Source organism: Eptesicus fuscus, chromosome 3, assembly GCF_027574615.1.
Source record: "Eptesicus fuscus isolate TK198812 chromosome 3, DD_ASM_mEF_20220401, whole genome shotgun sequence".
Classification (NCBI taxonomy): Eukaryota; Metazoa; Chordata; class Mammalia; order Chiroptera; family Vespertilionidae; genus Eptesicus; species Eptesicus fuscus.
Window position 1 is genome coordinate 63,692,256 of NC_072475.1, and position 19,271 is coordinate 63,711,526.

At 38.7% G+C, this 19,271-nt stretch overlaps 1 protein-coding gene, 1 long non-coding RNA gene and 1 pseudogene across 4 annotated transcripts in view; 2 read left to right on the plus strand and 1 right to left on the minus strand.

Moving 5' to 3' along the window:
- LSAMP (limbic system associated membrane protein) overlaps nucleotides 1-19,271 on the plus strand; it is a 631,931-nt gene that overhangs the window by 447,327 nt on the left and 165,333 nt on the right. The gene's annotated exons all lie outside the window — the stretch shown is intronic.
- Nucleotides 12,012-12,421, plus strand: LOC129148591 (60S ribosomal protein L27a-like; annotated as a pseudogene).
- LOC114233397 (uncharacterized) overlaps nucleotides 17,792-19,271 on the minus strand; it is an 88,852-nt gene continuing 87,372 nt past the window's right edge. The window contains exon 4 of the long non-coding RNA XR_003619545.2: nucleotides 17,792-17,847. This is a non-coding gene — a long non-coding RNA (uncharacterized LOC114233397). The remainder of the gene's footprint in view (nucleotides 17,848-19,271) is intronic.

Consider the following 19,271-nt stretch of genomic DNA (forward strand, 5'->3'; position numbering starts at 1 on the left):
AAGGATTTGTCCAGTGGTGTTAGTGGGGTGTTAAAGTCTCCTACTATGACTGTATTTCTGTCAATCTCTCTCTTGATATCCTCCAGAAGTTTTTTTTATGTATTTGGGTGCTCCTGAATGGGGTACATATATGTTTACCAGAGTTATATCTTCTTGTTGAATTGCTCCCTTTAGTATTATGAAGTGGCCTTCCTTATCTCTTGTTGTGGCCTTTACTTTGAGGTCTAATTTCTCAGATGTAAGTATTGCAACCCCAGCTTTTTTTTCACTTCCATTCACCTGAAACACCTTTTCCCATCCCTTCACCATCAGTCCGTGTGAGTCCTTTGTTCTGAGGTGGTTCAGCAGATGTATGGGTCATGTTTTCTTAACCACTCAGCTACCCTATGTCTTTTGATTGGGGCATTTAATCCATTTACATTTCAAGTTATTATTGATAGGTACTTGTTTGTCACCAGTTTTATTCTTTATGCCTGTGTTCCTTCTTCCCTTCCTTTTTCTTTTTTTTTTACAGCAGACCCTTTAGCATTTCTTGCATTGTTGGTTTGGTGGTAATAAACGCCCTTAGTCCTTTTTTGCCTGTGAAGCTTCTGATTTCACCCTCAAGTTTGATTGATATCCTTGCTGGGTACAATATTCTTGGATTCAGACCCTTGCTTTGCGTGACTTTGTATATTTCATTCCATTCTTTTCTGGCCTGATGTGTTTCTATTGAGAAATCAGTCAATAGTCTGATGGGAGATCCCTTGTGGGTAACTTTCTGTCTCTCTCTTCAGCCTTTAAGATTCTTACTTTGTCCTTGGTGTTTGCCAATTTAATTATAATGTGTCCTGGTGTTGGTCTTTTGGGATTCATCTTGTTTTGGACTCTGTGAGCTTCTTGGACTTCTGTGAGTTTTTTCTTCTTCCCAATATCAGGGAAGTTTTTTGTCATTATTTTTTCAAACAGGTTTTCTATTCCTTGCTCAGTTTCCTCTCCATCTGCTACCCCTATTATGTGGATGTTGTTTTGTTTCGTGTTGTCCCAAAGTTCCCTTTGGCTCTCCTCTTATTTTTAAGGTGTTTTTTTTTTCCAGTTGCTGCTCTGCTTGGGTATTTTATCCTACCTGTCTTCTAGCTCACTTATGCAGTCTTCTGCTTCTTCTAGTCTACTGTTGATGCATTCTATTGTGTTCTTTATTGCAACAATGTCATTTTTCATTTCTTCTTGGTTCTTCTTCATTTCCTCTTGGTTCTTACACATATTGTTGAATTTGTCTTCTATCCTTTTCAGCATCCTTATGACCATTCTTTCTCTGACATATTGCTTGCCTCCATTTTGTTTACTTCCTTTTCCTGTGATTCCTCCTTTTCTTTCATATGGGGGCTGTTTCTTTGTCTCCCCATGTTCGCTTCTCTCGGGGTGTCTGGTTATGTAGCTCTCTCTCTCTCCTGCATTGACTTAATAGCACAAAATAGAATACAAGAAGACACAAAGCACAGGGCACCAAACACAAATGTACTCATGATACCAATAACCCCAAATAAAGGTGATCACCAGTGAAAAGAGAATTAGGGGAGAGAAAAAAATTCAAAAATGATATTGAGAAAAGGAAAAATGTAAGAGAGGTAAGAAAGAGAAGAAAAAATAAGGGGGAAAAATATATATGTATATAGGGAGAAAACTCCAAAACACCAACAGCTAATCCAAAAAATGCAAACAACAAACACTCTGAGATGAATGCAAACAGCAAACAACAACTAATCAAAAAAAATGCAAACAACAAACAACCAGCTGAATCTGAGGAGGCAGAGCTCTCTCTAGGCGATCTCTGTCCTTTCCATCCACAGATTGCCTCAACAACTGTGCTTAATTCACCAATTCCGGGTGGATGTTGTCCAATTCTGCTGTTCCTTCTGTCTGCTCTGTGAGAAGGTGCAGGGCCCATCCGTGTATTCAGCGCCACTTTGTCTCCCCCTGGACAAACTTTTTAGGTGCCCATGGTTGGGGAGGTTGGAGTCTCCTTTTGCAGCTGAGGCAGCTGGTCCCTGGGCAATGTGATTGTAGGGTCCTGGGAGGTATCTGAGGTCTCCCTGGTTGAAGGTAAGGCTGGGCTTCCTATCACAGCCACTCTCCCCTTCAAGATGGCATGGTCTCTGCAGCAGAGCTGGCCACTCTGGGAGAGATTTCAGTAGTAGTAGAGGATGCCAGTCCCCAACAGTCCTGGTCTGCCAGTCCCCAACAGTCTTGTGGAATGTAGCTGTCCCTCACTCACAAATATACAGACACTCTCCACATGTCCACACACTCTCCTTTTGCTCTCTCACTCACACACTATCTTGTAGCCTGCTGTCCCATCGGCTGCTATCTTGGATCCTCTGGTGTTTATTTTTGAGTAAGGCATCTATATTCACTGTCTCTATATCATCACTTCCTATCTCTCTTACTGTCTTGGAGTTTCATTAATAAAATTCCTTAATTTAAAGATTGACTGAAGTTGGTTTCTCAGAAAATATCATATTCTTTGTCACTTTGCTTTCTCCTTTTGTCTTCTAAATGCAATAATCCCCCAAAGCTCTCTTCAGTCCTCTGCTTCAGTTATCTTTGTAAATCAGAAAAATGAAAAAATATATAATAATTTCTTTCAAAACCTATATTTACAATAAACTGGCCAAAAAGCCCACCTGAATGTCTCTCATATTTATATCCTAAGCACAAAGTATCCTAAACAGAACCCAGAGTCTTCCAATAAAATATTTCTAATGACTTAGGAATAATCCAAGATGCCCAGTTGTAAATCTTGAAAACAACATTGATTTGTTTCTCTGTCCAGCCCCTTACTGTCCCCCATTTCTAACATAAAATCCTATCAATTCTACTTAAAGGACATCCTCCAAATTTTTTATGTAAGAACATCCATATCTATAGAGAAATTTTGTAAGAGTTGATTACCCTGTGAGGTTACTTTCCATAGAACCTCTTTTATCATTCACAAATTCCATACCTTTTGTATTATTACTGTCACCACTACCAACACCATTCTAATTCAATACCTCTTTGTTACTTAAGAATGATACCAAACTTCTACAAGGACTTCCCATTTTTAACCATTTTTGCCTCTAATCTGTCCTTGCTCCAAATTAACCTTTCTAAAGTACAATTTAAAGCATGTCATTTCAATACTCCTAAATGTTTAATTGTTTTTTATTATCCATTGAATGAAATTCAAATTCCTTAAAATAATATTTTATACCATCCACCATCTGGTGATATTTCAAATTTCTAGACTTAGCTTACATTTCTCCCTTTCAGAGATTCCTGGCTGCATTCAAATTATATGTTCTTTGCCTTTCTCTTTCAGTCTCTTTGTTCATTCTATTCTTGCCAGTAATATCCTTTCTATTCACCCTTCTCTGTGAAGCTTTTGTTGATTGCCCCAGTAGAAAGTAATGTGTAATACAAAATGTCTTGGGCTTTATGATTAGTATATTTATACATTATCATGCTAAATTCTCCCAATAACTCTATCACATATTTACTGTTTTATAAATTTACCAATGAATAAGCTGGTGTTTATGTGGGTTTTTTAAATTAGCCCAAAGTAACATAAGATAACTCAGCATTCCATATTTGACTGACCTTAAAGTCAGTGCTCTTAACCTTAATCAAAATATTTTTAGAAGCCATAATAATAGGTGAAATCTTACCTTATAATAGACAAATATGCAAATTGACCGCACCTTCGCTACGCCTAAGCCACGCCCACCAACCAAGCCACGCCCACCAACCACGCCCACCAGGAAACCGTTGCAGGGTCACTGGGGTGCGGCGGAGCCCAAGGCCCGGAAAGCCGCCCGGGGCTTTCTGGGCCTTGGGCGCCAGCCGGGTGCCTGCTCCGATCGCAGGGACCCGGCTGGGGTGCCGCGGAGCCCAAGGCCCGGAAAGCCGCCCGGGGCCTTCCGGGCCGTGGGCGCCAGCCAGGTGCCTGCTCAGATCGCAGGGACCCGGCTGGGGTGCAGCGCCAGCCGGGTGCCTGCTCCGATCTCAGGGACCCGGCTGGGGTGAGGCGGAGCCCAAGGCCCGGGAAGCCGCCGGGGGCTTTCCGGGCCTTGGGCGCCAGCCGGGTGCCTGCTCCTGCGATCGGGTTGCAGGGACGCTGGGTGCAGCGGAGCCCAAGGCCACCGCCCAGGGCCAAGCCGGGACCCTGAAAGAAGGTAGAAGGCGGTGGCCAGAGCCAAGGCCTGGGTCCCCGGTGCCGGCAGAAAACTGGTGCAGGCAGCCAGGTGAATGAAGGTCTATTGCACAAATCTTCGTGCAAACGGGCTACTAGTGTTTTAATAACATCATACTAAATGCTTATACAAGTATATATTAGTCTGTTTTTTCAAAGTATAATCCCATATAATAAAGATGTAATATGCAAATTGACCATCACTCCAACACATAAGATGGCTGCCCCCATGTGGTCAAAGATGGCCACCTCCATGTGGACACAAGATGGCCACCACAAGATGGCCAGCAGGGGAGGGCAGTTGTGGGCAATCAGGTCAGCAGGGGAGAGCAGTTAGGGGCAATCAAGGCCAGCAGCAGAGGGCAGTTGGGAGGGACCAGGACTGCAAGGAAGGGCAGTTGGGGGCAACCAGTCCTACAGGGGAGAGCAGTTAGGGGCAACCAGGCCAGCAGGGGAGGGCAGTTAGGGTAGACAAGGCCAGCAGGGGAGGGCAGTGGGGGGCGACCAGCCCAGCAGGGGAGGGCAGTTGGGGGCAACCAGGCCATCAGGGGAGGGCAGTTGGGGGTGACCAGGCCTGCAGGGGAGGGCAGTTAGGGTTGACCAGGCCAGCAGGGGAGGGCAGTTGGGGGCGACCAGGCCAGCAGGGGAGGGCAGTTGGGGGTGACCAGGCCTGCCGGGGAGGGCAGTTAGGGGCAATCGGGCCAGCAGGGGAGCAGTTAGGCGTTGATCAGGCTGGCAGGGGAGTGGTTAGGGGGTGATCAGGCTGGCAGGCAGAAGCAGTTAGGGGCAATCAGCAGGCAGACAGGCAAGTGGTTGGAAGCCAACAATTCTGAATTGTGAGAGGGATCCCAGATTGTAGAGGGTGCAGGCTGGGCTGAGGAACACACCCCCCATGCACAAATTTCATGCACCAAGCCTCTAGTTTACATATAATATTCACCCTTTTTAGTGTATACTTCTATTAATTTGGCATTTTTACCTTTATTTTTCCAAAGTTCTCCTTTAGAATCAAATGATTTATTTTTGCAGTTTTTCTTAGTAATTTAATTTTATTTCAATGTATTTTGGCTTTCCTTTTACCCTATATTTATTTGGAAATGATTAATGTTGTCAACATTGTTACTAGTAACTCTCCAAACCAGTTTTTATGAACTAGAAGAATGTGTTCATAGAATGAGATGCTAAGTATATAATTATAACCTGAAATCATAGTTGTTAGTTGTTTTCTTTTTTCATTAGAGCTTATTTATTAGGATCCTAAGCCTAAAGAAATGTGTATTCTTGAAAATAATTTTCTTCATCTTTACCTAATGAATGTACAGAATTGGTAAGATTTATATTATTATACTAGTGGCCCAGTGCACAAATTCATGCACATGGAATGGAAATTAACTAGAAGGTGGCCAGCAGGGCGGGACTGGGCAAGATGGGCTGGACACATGGAGCCAACTTCCCTTTGTCCATCCCTAGCCCACCATACGTGGGGTGGCACTGTGGCTCGAAAGGCATCTGCAGAGTGAGCAGGGTCCTACTGGCAGGTGGGGTCCCTTGGCCTGGCCTGTGGGGTTGGGCCAAAACCAGCTCTTCAACATCTCCCGAGGGGTCCCGGAATGCGAGAGGGCACTTGTCGTACAGGGTGTAGAATGCAAATGCAAGTGTGCAGTAAACCAGACTCAGGTTCGACAGTGCCCCAGCAACAAAATAACCCATGGCAGAAGGTGGAATCACATGGCCCCACAAAGAATTGGGCTCCCTCCTCTCTGGTTTCGAGGTGCGTCATCCAAGAACCACTGCTGCCAAGTCACTGCAGCTCGGCAGCTCCTGCATTCAGCATCTGCCCCCTGGTGGTCAGTGCACGTCATAGCAACCAGTCAGATGGAAGGAGGAACACTTAGCATATTAGCCTTCATATGCTTCATATACATCATATATGTATAGATAGCCACAACAAACTAAGAAAATTTACCATCTCAAATGATACGTCAGTGCAATTCAGAGGACTAGATTTGAAATCATAGGGGGAAATGTAAACATGAAATTCATTTTTTTTCAATTGCTGCATTTCTGCTAAACTTGTACAAATAATTGATCTATTTTATTAATCCAATAAGGATTTATTGATAACCTTCTATATGAAACATTATGAAACTTTATCTTATGCAGGCTACCATCTAATAGATATTCTAATTGCCTAATTTATATGTAGTATGCAAAGGAAATCCCCAGGATGATAATGACTTTGCCAAAAGTTAAAGGCTAAATTAAAGTGTTAGAGTCACCAAAAGAGAATTTTTGAAAATTTTTATTTTTTATTAACTTTTAGAAAAAGCTAAGAAGATAATATCTTGCATGTTATTCATGATCAGTAGCAATGAAATAATAATTAGGAAAACACGAGTTGATGCTGAGAATGGTTTTAAAGCTTAAGAAGTATTAGGTCAGTCAGTGCATTAGAAATAAAAGGACTAGATTTCATATGAAAGCAATAGTTCTTTTACTAATGTGAAGGAAAATGAGCAAGTATTCCCCTTTAGGGCCTTTGAAGATAAGATAAAGCCCTTTTAAAGAGCTTTATTATGGAGTGACATCAGAAGAATGGTGGTGTGAGAGATCCCCTTGAAGTTTGAACAATTTGAACAGCTATAATTCAACAAAGGATTCCCTGCTCAATGCACAAACATATCTGAGAGATCCTCTCATTGAAACATTAAAGGTGGACAAGCTGGAGCAAACATGGGAGGCAAGTAGGGAGAAGAGCTCAAAGAAGCCATAAACACAGTGCTAACAGCCTGGAGCTCACTGCAGGGCTCAGTCTAGAAAGGGGAGGAATCAAGTTGTCACTAAGATTCCCTTCAGCTGGGAAGAGCAAAGGGATTTAGTAAGCATTCCTGCAGGAGTGGACAGTAAAAGCTGAGGCTGAGCCCAGTAACCTGGGCAAGGACAATGCACAGAGGTGTGGCATAGTTGTCTGGCAATCAACATTACAGACAGAGAAACAAAGCTATGGAAGCTGGCTGCCTTCTATTAACCTCCCAGAGCTTGCCTCCCCACACCCTTTGTGTCTGCTTGCTGAGCACATTATCAGCAAACCTGAGAACTGGTACTACAGAAACATTTTTTTCCATAAGTGAAGGGCACACACTGTGACTAAACTCAGGGTTGGGTGGAGGCACAGGGGGCATTCTGCAGAGATCTTCTGGTGCTATTGTAGGGAGGACAAAGCAACAAAGGAAGTGTCAAGGTTACCCAGTTCACTACACATCCACAAATCAAGGTTACAGTACTGTTGGTGCCTGGGATTTGGATCCCCATCACCGCTGTGTTCCCTGTGGGATTAGTCCCTTGGGACTGGAACAACCAGATCACAGAGGAGGTGCCCATCTTCCCAGGGAACACAGGCCATTTTCTATCACCCACTCCAGGAAGATCTGAAAAGCCAGAGAAGTGCTAGAGAGCTTAAAGAAAACTTGTGATTTAGCGCCACCTACTGGAAACAATAGAATCACTTCTTATCAATCTACGGTAGTTAGAAAAGTGCCACTCATAACATAGATGCCTAGACAAAGAAGAATCCATCAAATTCCAAGAATAACCAAGGTAATAAGGCAGGTTAGAAAGAAAATGAAAAATAAACTATAAAAGACATGGAAATATATGACTTAAATGGCAGAAAATTCAAGATTGCAGCACTGAAAAAAATCAATAAGATGCAAGAAAACACTGGCAGTTTAATGAACTCAGAAATCAAATCAATGAACAAAATGAGTACTTTACCAAAAAGATTGAAACTTTTAAAAATGAACAAATAGAAATTTTGGAGATGAAGAACTCAAGAAAAGAGATCAACAATTATCAAGCATAGGAAATAGAGCTGACCAGAGGGAGGAAAGAATTAATGATATTGAAAATATAAATCTAAAAATATTGCAGAAGGGAGAAGAGAGAGATTTCAGCATGTTTTTAAAAAAGAAAGAACTCTTTTAGAACTATCTGCCTCCATCAGAAAGAGCAATATAAGGATAATAGGCATACCAAAAGAAGAAGAGGGGGGAGAAAGGAATTAAGAGTCTCTTCAAACAAATAGTTGACAAGAACTTTTCTAATCTATGGAAAGAGCTAGATCCTTGAATCCAAGAAGCAAACTGAATATCTAATTACCTCACTCCAAAAAGGCTTCTACAAGCACATTATATTAAAACTGTCAAAATTTCTGGCAGGAATGGCTCAGTGGTTGAACATCAACCTATGAACCAAAAGGTCACTGGTTCAATTCCCAATCAGAATAATCCCAGGAGGAGGCATGTAGGAGGCAACTGATCAATGTTTCTATCTCTATCCATCTTCCTTCCCCTCTCTCTAAAATCAATAAAAACATATTTTTTTAAAAAAAAGATTCATGTTTAACATTAAGGTGAATAAAACCTTTTAAAAAACAGTAAAAAATTAATGACAAAGAAAGAATTCTCAAGGCAAACAAGGAAAGGAAAAAAGTAACCTATAAAGGAAAGCCCATTAGGTTATCATCAGACTTCTCAGCAGAAACTTAACAAACCAGAAGAGCGTGGAACCAAATATTCAAACTATTGAAAGAGAGAAATTACCAGCCAAGAATAATATATCCAGTGAAGTTATCCTTTAGCTATGAAGGAAAAATAAAGACCTTTCCAGACATACAGAAGCTGGGGGAATTTATCACCAAAAGACCTTATTGCAGGAAATACACAAGGGAGTTATTCTACCTGAAACAAAGAACAAATGGTCACAAAACTAGAAGTAAGATCACCAACAAACTTGCAGCATAAACAGGGATAATTTGTGACAACAAAAAAAAAGTGGTAGGGTATAAGGAGAATTATGAATTTGCAAAGGAGGATGGAGATCAGATACATTCAAAAGAAAAAGGACTACTGTATATATTAAACTTTCTTTTTCATAAACTTAATGCTAAACACACACCAAAAAAAACACCCCAAAAAACTGAGATACATAACTTGCAAAAAGAGGAAAAAAGTATGGAATACCACCAAACAAAAACAATAGACAGAAACACAAAGGAAAAGAACCAGTGGAGGCACAGAACTACCAGAAAACAAGATAAAATGTTTCTAGGAAATCCTTATAACATCAATAATTACACTAGATGTGAATGGACTGAATTCACCAATGAAAAGGCATAGAGTAGCAGATTGGATAAAAAATAAAACTTAACTATATGCTGCCTTCAGGAGACATCTAAGTTGCAAAGACTAGAACAGAATTAAATGAAATATAGAACAAAAAGACTATATCAAAAAAGTAATACAACAAAGAGCTGGTTCCTTGAAAAGAATAATAAAATTGACAAACTCCTGGCTAGACACACTAAGGAAAAAAAAGAAAGACTCTTACAAATGAAAGAGAATTTACCACAGACATCATAGAAATACAAAGGATCATACTACAATACCATGAAAGACTATATGCCACCAAATTCGATAACCTAGAAAAATAGGTAAGTTCCTATAAATATATAACCTTCCTAGACTGAATAATGAAGAATTGGAAAAATCTAAATAGACTGATAAACAGTGAGGAAGTTGAAACAAACATCAAAAAACCTCTTACAAATATAAGTCCAGGACCAGATGGCTTCACTAGTAAATTCTACCAAACATTCAAAGGAGATTTAATACCTATCCTTCTCAAACTCTAATAAAAGTGAAGATGAGGCAGTACTTTCTAACACGTTTTATGAAGTCAACATGCCCCTGATACCAAAACCAGGCAAGTATAACACAAAAAAAGAAAACCAAAGACCAATATCTCTGATGAATACAGATGCAAAAAATCCTGAACAAAATACTAGCAAATAGAATACAACAATACATTAAGAAAATAATACATCAAAATTAAGTGAGTTTCATTCTAGAGGCACAAAGATGGTTCAACATATGCAATTCAATTTTGTAAATTTGACATAAATAAGTAACCTATTACTGTCCACAGGATTAACACTGCTATAAATTATTTTGCTGATCAGTTTTTGAAAATTTGATGTTTCTTGCCTGCCTTTTTAAGAAAATGTGATATGTAAACAAATATATAAATATATAATTTCCAAAGAAACACATGGAAATAGATCAATGTAATATACCACATTAATAAAACAAAGGATAAAAATCATATGATCTTATCAATAGATGCATAAAAGGCATTTGATAATACACATTATCAATTTGTGATTAAAACTATCAATAAAACAGGTATAGAAAGAAAGTACCTCAACATAATAAAGGCCCTCCACTAATGTCATACTCAATAGGTGAAAAACAGAAAGCTTTTTCTTTAAAATTGGGAACAAGACAAGGATGTCCACTCTCACCACTCTTATTCAACATAGTACTGGCAAGAGAAAGAAATAAAAGGCATCCAAATTGGGAATGAAGTAAAATTGTCACTTTTTGTAGATGACATGATTCTTTATAAAGAAAACCTTAAAGACTCCACCAAAAAACTATTAGGAACAATAAAAAATACAGTAAAGTTTCAGGATACAAAATTAATGTACAAAAATCTACTGCATTCCTATATACTAACAATGAAATTTCAGAAAAATAAATAACAAAAAACAAAAAAATTAATTTTGCCATTGCAACACAAATACTAAAATACCTAAGAATAAACTCAACAAAGGAAGTGAAGGACCTATATACTGAAAACTACAACTCATTATTAAAAGAGATTGAAAAAGACATAATGAAATGGGAACATATTTCATGTTTATGGATTGGAAGAATCAACATAGTTAAAATGGCTATATTACCCAAAGTAATATAAATATTTAATGTAATCCCCAAAAAATATCAATGACATTTTTAAATAGGACCAAAAAATCATCAAATTTGTATGGAGAATTACAAAAGACCCCAAATAGCCAAAGTTATTCTCAGAAAAAAAAAAAAATGAAGCTGTAGGCCTCACACTACCTGACTTTAAATTATACTATAGAGTAATGATAATCAAAAAAGCATGGTATTGGTAGGAAAATGGACACACAGACCAATGGAACAGAATTGAGAGCCCAGAAATAAACCACATGTGTATGGGCAAATACTTTTTAAGATTGATTTTAGTGAGAGAGGAAAGGAAAGAGAGAGAGAAACATCAATGTGAGAGAAATACATCGAATGTTTGTCTCCCATCCATGCCCCAACCTGGGATTAATTCCATAACCTAGGTAAATGACATAATTGGAATTCCAACCTGTGACCTTCCAGTGCAAGGGACAATGCTCTAATCAACTGAGACACAGCAGCCAGGGCTATGGGCAAACAATTTTTAACGAAGGAGCCAAAAGCATACAAAGTAGAAAAGAAAGTCTCTTCTATTAACAGTGCTGGGAAAATAGGAAAGCCACATAAAAAAGAATGAAACTAGACTACAGTTTTTCTTCATGTACAAAAATTATTCAAATGGATCAAAGACCTAAATATAAGATCTGAAAAAACAAGTTACCTAGAAGAAAACTTAAGTATTAAACTTATTGACCTTGGCTTAGAAAAGATTTTACGAATTCTACCCCAAAAGCAAGGGAAGTAAAGGCAAAAATAGGTTTTGGGGGAACTATATCAAACTAAAAAGCTTTTGCATAGCAAAAGACTCTGCCAACAAACAAATAGTCAAGCAACCCAATGGGAGAAGATATTTGTAAACAACAGCTCCCACAAGGGGTTAATATCCAAAATATATAAAGAACAGATACAATTCAACACAAAACAAACAATCCGATTAAAAAATGGGCTCTTGCATCTTGGCCACTGACATGCCATCCAGGCTGAGGAAGACCCGGAAACATGGGTGCCATGGCCACATCAGCAAGTACGGGAAGTGCCTGCAAAGCCGAGGTAATGCTGGTGGCTTGCACATCACAGGATCAACTTCAACAATATCACCCAGGTTCCTTTGGGAAAGTTGGTGTGAGGCATTACCACTTAAAGAGGAACCAGAGCTTCTACCTAACTGTCAACCTTGGTAAACTGTGGACCTTGGTCAGTGAGCAAATGTGGGTAAATGCTGCCAAAAGCAAGACTGGAGCTGCTCCTATCATTCATGTGGTGGAATCAGGCTACTACAGAGTTCTGGGGAAGGGGAAGCTCTGAAAGCAAGTTCTTCAGCAGAAGAGCTGAGGAGACGATCAAGGGTGTTGGCAGGGCCTGTGTCCTGGTAGCTTGAAGCCACATGGAGGGAAGTTCATTAAATACTCACAAGTGATTTTTTTTTCTTCTGGTCTGATTGTAGATTCCTTGGCATCTCTACCAACCTACCTGTGTTGCACAAATTTGCCTAACAGGTTTTAGGAATTTAGGGTACCAGGGCTGGGCTATTCTGCAACTCCCTTGAGAAAGAAAGTATGCAAGAGATAGCACCAACACTTATAGGCCTTGGTTCATTACCTCACTTGAACTTGTCATTTATAAAGTGAGAATGATACCTGTTGGCGACACATATGTGTGTGTACATATAAATATAAAATAGTTGAAAGGCCAAAAAAAAATAAAAATAAATGAGCAGAGGACCTGAACAGACACTTTGCCCAATAAGACATACAAATGGCCATCAGATATAAGAAAAGGAGCTCAACTTCACCAGCTATTGGGGAAATGCAAATCAAAACTACAATGAAATACCAGCTCACATCCGTTAGAATGCTATTATCAAGACAAGTAATAGCAACTGTTGGAGAGGTTGTGGAGAAAAAGGAACCCTCATTCACTGCTAGTGGGAATGCAAACTGGTATAGCCACTATGGGAAACAGTATGGAGGTTCCTCAAAAAATTAAGAAGAGAGTTGCCATATGACCCAGCAATCCCTCTCCTGGGTATCTACCAGAAAAATTTGAAAACATTTATTCACAAAGTTATATGCATCTTTAATTTCATTGCAGCATTATTTATGGTGGCCAAACATGGAGACAACCAAAGGTGACTGGATAAGTATGTGGTACATATATACAAGGAAACATTACTTAGCCACAGAAAGAAGATGAAATACTGCCATTTGTGACAACATGGATGGACCTTAAGAATATTATCCTAAGCAAAATAAGTCATCAGTAAAAGCTAAGAATCATTTGAGTTCACTCACATGTAGGATGTAAAACTGAAAGTCATAGATACAGACAACAGTATGGTGATTATCAGAGGGGAGGGTTTGGGCAGTAGTAAAGGGTAAAGGGGACCAAATATATGGTGATGAAAGATGACTTGATTTTGGGTGGTAGACACACAATGCAGTATACTGATCGTGTATCATAGAAATGTACACTTGAAACCTATATAATCTTATTAACCAATGTTGCCCCAATAAATTTAATTTAAAAGAATAAATTCAGGCTAAGTAGAAAAAATAAAAGAACTTTATTATGAAGTTCTAAACAATAGTTTTGCCTGCTATTACAGTCTACTAGTAAATATGTCATTGTCCTAGTTTAGAAAATCATATGGGTTTTGACCTCTTGGTTTATTTAACATTTTTTAGAAAACAAACAAAAACATACAGAGGTATATTTATCATAATATATTTTTCATCAACATTGAATAGGCATAATTTTGAATTTTTAAAATGAAGAGTAAGAAACCTATTCTGCAGCCCTTCCCTGACTTCATGCCCACTGCTCCAGAGCTTCCCCTTCAGGGCATATACCATAGGATTCATTCTCATGCCTCAGAATTATCTGAGTATACCCTTGGATTTTCTGGCCCTAGCATGCCATGGAGAGGTTGAATGAACTTTTCTCGTTATGCCTTCTTCCTCTCTCCCATTTTCAACTCACATAACATCATTACAATAAAAAGAGGGGTTAAATGGTGATTGCTATAAAAAAACCCTAATATATATAGATAACAGATCTTATGACAACGCATATATCACAGAATTCAGACGAGGAAGGGTTTTGTCATATACTCCACCTGCTGAAACCAGCAGAACCAAAACTATGTCTTTTAATAAGTAGGTAAATATACTATTTTTAAAGAATTTTTGCAAGTACCAAGTGTCATATTCCCACCCTAACAATCTGAGTTTTCACACCCCAAATCAGTTTCTATGTATATCTGTGATATATACATTCAAATGCACAGCTAAAATATTCAAATATACCTAATAAGTCAAAGCAAGAACTTCTTTGTTCTGTTCTAAAAGTACCTCACTAGCGTAGATGTCCAAGATAGCCCCAAATACAATGATGTCCAAAGGCATGAAATAGCCCTTATTTCTTTAGACTAATAAATGGATTCATGCAAATTAGTGTGTGAACTTGAAGATACTTTTATGACAAGTTGATTGCTACACACATGCTGCCAAAGGGAAATCACCAGCTAGGCGGTATTATTATTATTATTATTATAATTATTATTATTATTATTTTCATTGCGATAAGTATTTCCAAAACCATGAGACCTTAAAACTTTCTGGATGGAAGGCTTGCGAGGGAAAAACAATCTACCCTAGTGTTTGCTCTGTTGACTTGAAATTACTTTTCAACTTTTGCTTCTTATTTATCCAACTCATTTCAAAAGATGAAACACCTATTTCAAGGTGAGACAGAGGCATCTTGGAGAAAGAAAAAGTAAGTTATTTAGGATAGTCTTATCATTTTCTGTTCATTCTCCTGATCCTTTCTTTTCTTCTGCCTATTTCCCTACTTTTAATTTGTCTTACTCATTTCTATCCTTTCACCATCATTGCTTCTTTTCTCTTGGCATCTCATCTTCCAACCTCTCAGAAGAATTGTCAATAATCAGTCACACATTTACTCTTTTATTCCTTTTTGTTACTTCTTTAAACATTTATATGAAAAATGCTTCAGAGAAGCCATGGTACCCATTACTGTAATGGAAGGGATGACAGTAAAAACATACGTATTTGAGGGCTTTACAGAAGCAGTATGATGGTTGAGAGGACACATTTTGGAAACAGACATTTTGTATTTGAACCCAGGCATTGCCATTTACTTGCTATGACAAAGTGAGTTCATTTATTCACTACTCTGAGCCAATCTTACAAAGGATTAATAATATCTAGCTTACTGGATTATTGAGATAGTGATATGAAGCATCGAATAAAATGTCAGGAATATAAAAGGCTTCATACAAAGCAAAGATATCAAGATAGTGGTGAAGGTGGTAGCAATGGTGGAGACAGTCCTGATAGTGGTGATTAGACATAAGCTTTCAGTCTCTTTGCCAGAACAGGTAGTCAGCTTCATCCATTTGGGTTGCATGTCCTTGATTATTATTTGTGCATTTAAAAGCAGAGAAAGGAGTGCTCTGCTATAGTGGTTGTACTTAAGCCTAAGTGTTGTGGTCAGACTTGAATCTCTTCATGTCCCCAGAGATAGATTTACTTTACTCAGACACCTTTTTGTACATGCTTCCCAGTGTACACAAGAATGTGATCCTTCAAAGCATATATTTAGGAGAATAAATTGCTGAGCTGTAGGATATGCATATCTTTAACCTTATGAGATAATTGAGATAATCCCAAAGCTTTTCCTAATGAGGTTGTATAGGCTAGGATTTGGTTAATTGTTGTGAGTAATAAAAAAACATCCAGAATCACAGTGGCTTAAACCCATGTACTTTTTAATTGGGAGAGAGAGAGAGAGAGAGAGAGAGAGAGAGAGAGAGAGAGAGAGAGAGAGAGATTTGTTCCACTTATTTATGCATTCATTGGTTGCTTTTTATATGTGCCCTATCAGGAGATCAAACCCACAGCCTTGGCATATTGGGACAATGCTCTAAGCAACTGAAAAAACTGGTCAGGGCTAACCCCATGCATTTTTATCTTATGTTCAAGAACTCTGGAGTTGGCCAGTGCAGACACGGTAAGGCACTCCACAGTGTCCAAGACCCAGGCTCCTTCAATATTAGAGGTCACCTCGTATGAATAATTTTTATCCACAAGATCAACCAAGGGTCCAAAATTATTTCTGAAGACCCAATCATAGTATCCACACTTTGGATTACAGGAAGAAGAAAGTTCCTTTCTCAAGGATGCATTCAGCACTTTTACTTGAATCCCCTTGGTCAGAACTTAAATGGCCATATCTGGCTTTAAGGAAAAATGGGATATTACGTCTTTCTCCCAGTTGGCCATGGATCCAGCTAAAAATAGAGTTCCTATTACTGAGAAAGAAGAGAAGGACAAATATTTGGGGATAACTTGCAGCCTCTACCACAGTGGTTATACTAATTTATAAGCCACTGGAAGACTAAGAGAGTTTTTGTTTCTCTATACACCTGTCACAATTAAAATTGTCAGACCTTTTACTAGTATAGTTGGTAAAAATAGATGTTAACTATTATAGCATTTAAAAAATTGTGTCTGAAAACACTAAAGTTTTATCATTTATATGTGTATTAGTCATTTGGATTTTCTTATCTATGAATTAATTGCCTGTTTGTACCTTTCCCATTTTGTTTATCTTATTGATTTTATGAGTTTTGTATTTATTCTGAATAATAACCCTTCATCAGTTATATAAATTGCAAATTGCAAAAACAGAAAACTATTGTCAGTGTCTTAGCTTTTTATTTCTTCAAAATGTTTGCTAAAAAGGAAGTTTTTTTTAGTTTAGACCCAAACATTTTTAGCAGCTTCCAAATTCAAATTCACCCTCATATTATAATTTGCCACCCCAGAGAAAAAAATGAGTATTTTAGGGCAATTGCTAAAGGAATCTCTAATTTTTAGCAATAGTGGTATCATTAGAACAAGAGTACGGATTCACAAAGCGACTGATTTCAAGCAAGCAGCCATTGAATGAATTGTACATTTATGAGCCCCCAATCACATTATTTAATAGCTGCACTTATATATTATTTCTGGACTGCTTGTTACATGAGCCATAGGGATCTATGGCCTCACACAACCAAGTTGTTCAAAACTTTTTAAGACGGAAAGTAATAAGACATTTAAGAAAAAATATTTCAATACATAAATAAACTGCGCCCTCCTCTCATCATATCACTCAGTAGCAATTTAGTCCCTGATTAATGTATTACTTGTAATTTATTGCAAATTTATTAAACCTCAGTAGCTCAGAAACTTGTAGCTTATGGATGATCCTTTAATTAGTGGAATTAAAGGATGATACTGTTTCCTTTGATTAATTGGCACATGTGGAGACTGGATGCCCTCTGAGGCCTTTCATTTGCATATTAAGTTACCAGATATCAATGTGCTGAAACGCAAAGGGCCTGGAGCTCCATCTACCCATGTGAACGCAATGTCCTGTGGATCTAATTAAAGCACTATGTTCTTCCCATTTTCACTTTCTACCCACTTTGGCACAATTTTCCAAGGAGTAACCTAACAGTTATAAAAATAAAAGAGGAATAAACCATTCATATACATGCAATTTTCCATTTTTAAATTGTTTTTACATATACTAGTATCATCCTATTTAACTCTCTCAAAAGCCCTCTTGAGGACATACAACTTTATTCCCATTTTATAAATAGATAGTAAGATTGATAGGCCTCCCGATTTACAAGATAATAATTGATGGAGCTGGGACTGGCATCTGTATCTTCTTTCTCCAAGGTCAGAGCTATCTTCACTATGCCATGTTGGGTCATTAGAGAATTATTTCAAACTGTATAATAAAAGACATGAAGAAAATATTACTCTTCCAGTACTGGTCACATTCTGGACAAAGTACATTATACTCATGGATTTTAGGGAAAAGGAAATTAAATGGAATTAGTAAAAAGAGAGTTTAAGCAAACTAAGAGGGAAATGGTGTTCAGTAAGAGCCAGTACTCAGGGGAAAATAACTTCTATATTCGTCACCTTGCTCCTTCATTGCAATGTTAATTCAGATGTCATACATTCAAGCATGTGGTTGGGCAAATGGGTCATTTAGGTCTCTTGGATGATTTTCTGTGGTTTTAGAAAACAAACATAGCACATCATATTACTGGGTCAAAGAAATTTGCAGGCACATGTCAGAGCCTAGACACAAGTAAAGGAGTTATTTTAGACAACAGATGGTTCCAATTGCCAAAAGCTATGCAGCCATCTTCTGGGCACCTGTCACAAAGCATATTATCTTCACTGCGTAGAAGCAAGCGAGTATATTTGGAAGGATTTTATAAAGGTTCTGAAGGACCCTCTTGGTATAAATGCCTATTGTTGTTGCCAGTGTTATTTAAGAACATCAGGAGGGAGGCATTTCAAAATAGAAGTTCAGTTTCTATTCCCAGAAGCCCTTCCAAACCCAGCACTGCTGTGCTCTTTAAGCAATCTGTGAAACTGGCCTCCAGGAAGGGAGTGAGGGAAAAGGCTGAGCTGCCCCACATGGTATTGTTTGCTAGCTCATAGAATTGGTTGGAGGGCTGATTCTCTGTTTCGTTGCTTCTCATCTGGTCCTATTGCCAGAGGCGAGGCCCCTTCATTGGGAGTATGGAGGCAAAGCTAGATCAACTCCCCCAATAGTGATAACACTGTATGAATATGCTTCCAGCCAGACTTTGTCTAAGAGAGGAAAAAGAAAACATGAGATTTTTTTTTTTGGTAATGTTTCTCATTGTGAATTCTAAAGGAAGTCCCGGCCTAACCTGAAGCTATAGCCCATCCTGGGAAGAGGTGGGTTACTAATTGCTGAGAGATGCATGGAGAGAAACTGGCATAATCTCCAATTTCTCCGTAAGATAAAATTGTGTGAGGGTGGCCAGGCTGCTGTGAGTCAGTGCTTCCTCAATCATCTTCCACAGCCTGTTCTGATATTAGAAGTTTGAAGACAACACATCTGCATAGAAATGACAATATGAGATCTTAAGAGAAAAGCCCTGTTGCTTAATGGCCTATATCTAGCTTTTCTCCACCACTGCTCCTCTCTCAGCTTCCCTCTAAAATAGCACTTGCCTCTTGGTGATGCCAGCTCCCTCACCTCGTTAAGCTGCTGCTGCAAAGGAGACCCGGGGATTGATGCAGACAGGCTTAATGTGGCTCGCACAGAGCAGTCAAGTTTGGCGTGTGGGAGGCTGCTGGGAAAATATTCCCGCAGGCTCAGGCACA